Source organism: Miniopterus natalensis, chromosome 11 (genome assembly GCF_054644295.1).
Source record: "Miniopterus natalensis isolate mMinNat1 chromosome 11, mMinNat1.hap1, whole genome shotgun sequence".
Classification (NCBI taxonomy): Eukaryota; Metazoa; Chordata; class Mammalia; order Chiroptera; family Miniopteridae; genus Miniopterus; species Miniopterus natalensis.
In genome coordinates, this window is record NC_142091.1 from 19,507,948 (window position 1) to 19,510,739 (window position 2,792).

Genomic DNA, 2,792 nt, shown 5'->3' on the forward strand with positions numbered 1-2,792 from the left:
CTCAGTCTGCCACCATCTTGGAATCTGTTTTTATTGATTTTAGAGAAAGGAAGGGACAGGGATAGAGAAAGAGAAACATCAACAAATTGCCTCCTATATGCATCCCAATCAGGGACTGAACTCAAAACCTGGTTATATGCCCAGACCTGGAATCAAACCCACAACCATTCGGTGTACGAGACATTGCTCCAACCAACTGACCCACCCAACCAGGGCAAAAGCTAATATTTTTTGAATATACAAGTGCTTGACACAGTTCTAAGCGCTTTACACGTATTACTATAAAGCATTGTTGCCTCCAAGTGCCACTGATGAATCTGAGAGGTACAGAGAAGTTACAATTGTTTCTCAAGATCACACAACCAGAAAATAATAAGAGTCATGCCATCTGGAGATAATCATCATTTTGGTGAAAATTGTCCCAGCGTTTCTTATCATTAAATTCTTTAAATGAAATATTAGATCACTATTTTGTAACCTGCATTTATAACTTAATAATATTGCATGATAGCTTCCCGTGACAATAAACACAGATCCACACCGTTGTTTTTATGATTACACGGTGTTTCACCATGTGGAGATGCCATAAAGAGCCATTCTATAGTATCCTAAACAATGCTGAGATAAATGTCTTATTCACTCATTTTCTGTTCACTTGTCTGATATTTTACCTTGGCACAAATTTCAGGAATTATCACTGATTCCAAGAGTACACCTCACGTTACTTTAACATACTTGAGAGACTAAGAGATAATTTTCTTGTATACATTCATTCTTTATTACTTTCTAGATTGAACATTCCACAGGAGGCCTATACACTGCTGGTGACTCCACATCTCTAATGATTCCTGAGAAGTTCCAGCACATTTTGCGAGTACTCAACACCAGAATTGATGGGCAGCGGAAATTAGCCTTTGCCGTCAATTAAGGGTGTGGGGTGAAGACAGGCACATGTGGTGTTGAGGAAAGCAGACATGGACCTCACTCAGGGGGCAGGAGAGCTCACAGAGGATGGGGTGGAATCTGTGATCACCGTAATGCAGAACCCACGCTGGACTGGTTCTTGAACAGACAGAAGGATGTGAAGGATGGAAAATACAGCCAGGTCTTGGCCAATGGTCTGGACAACAAGCTTCGTGAAGACCTGGAGCGGCTGAGGAAAATTCGGGCCCACAGAGAGCTGTGCCACTTCTGGGGCCTTCATGTCCGAGGCCAGCACACCAAGACCACAGGCTGCTGGGGCCGCATTGTGGGTGTGTCCAAGAAGAAGTAAATCTGTAGGCCTCGTCTGTTAATACATAGTTTACACACCTAAAAAAATATATATATATAAATATATATAAATATAAATATTTATATATATATGATTAGGTATTTTCTCATTAGAGCAAAAACAGACCTTTATATGTAATCTTTTCAAATCAAACTACTATCAGTTGATTTTTCAAAAATAAACATGTAACTGTATTTCTTTGTGGGCTCACTGGGCTTCTTCCCAGTTGCTCACTTGAACAGTGAACTTTGGTTTAATGGTGCTTTTAGCGCCCTCTAGTGGTAATAAAGCAAAACTTGGCCTTAGTGGTTTAGGTTTGTTGGTGTGTTTCTTGTTTTGTTTTTTACGTTAAAAAAACAAACCTAATTTATAGCTTCGTGGTATTTTTACTTTCCTTTTGTTAATATAGCCGCAAGGATTATGAAACTTCAAAGAAGAAACTGGAATATTTTTACGTCAATTCAGAGTATAATTCATAATAAATATGAAACCATGAATTGTAGTTTAGTTTTTATAAAAGGTCAAGATATTTCAAGAAATTTTAGGTGGTTTTTTTTTTTAATGGTAACTTTACACAATGTCTCATATTTGTAAACACCTCCTTAAACTGTGGTTAATTGTGGTTAACTGTGTCTCTGTGGTTAATTACTTTTTATATAGCGTCCAGCTCAGCATTATACTGACTTAAGTTTAGACAGATGCTAAGAGAATAGTACTGCACTCATTCCCGTCCCTCTGGCAAGAAGAAAAGAAGATGTGACGTCGCTTACTTGGTCACAACAGAAAGAAAGTGTGGCCCTATTAGGACGGGAAAGTCCTGAAGACGAGTCCGCCCCCTCTTTCTTCCAGCAGCATTCCCCGCGCTGCGCAGCGCCCGGGGTCTGTCCTTGCGGGGCGGTGACCCGGCTTACACCACCATCGTGCAGGCTTTCTTCCCCACGTGGTTCAGAGCTCTGGACATAATTTCTGACATTTCCCTCATATAACTTTAGTCTTCCTAAGGTTATTTTAGCAGTTTAGGACATTTAAAATGTTGTGGGGGGGTTTACTACCCTGAGAAGTGGATCTAAGACGACAGGAGGTCCACGGCGGGGAGCGGATTTGAGTCTGAGATAACTTTTAACTGCCTCTTGCTGTGCCCTTTGTTTCCAGGGTGGTCCTCCCCACCAGAAGTTCGGGTGACCTGTCTCACTGCTCTTGACACAACAGGGAGGCAGTGAGAGGTACCACAGGACACAGGAGGAGCTCATCCAAGGAACACGCTCTTCAGAGCAGAGGACTTGGTGGCTACGTGTCTGGAGGGAATTGTGCGACCTGCCCCTTCCTTTCGGGAGGGCAGCTTTTATAGGAAGGACAGTTGTTGCTACGCAGAGGTTGCTCGTTTTTATTACAGGTATTAAGTACCTTTCTCTCCATCCCAGGACTCGTATATTCGCCTGTCCATTCCACAGTATTTACTAAGGGGACTTCAGGAACTGGGGAAGCAGCCACGAGCAGGACAGGTAAAGTCCTGGCCTTG

At 42.1% G+C, this 2,792-nt stretch overlaps 1 pseudogene; it reads left to right on the forward strand.

The window, feature by feature from the left end:
• The first annotated feature begins 790 nt into the window (after positions 1–790).
• LOC107532349 (small ribosomal subunit protein uS13 pseudogene) lies at positions 791–1,306 on the forward strand (annotated as a pseudogene).
• The last annotated feature ends 1,486 nt before the right edge of the window (positions 1,307–2,792 follow it).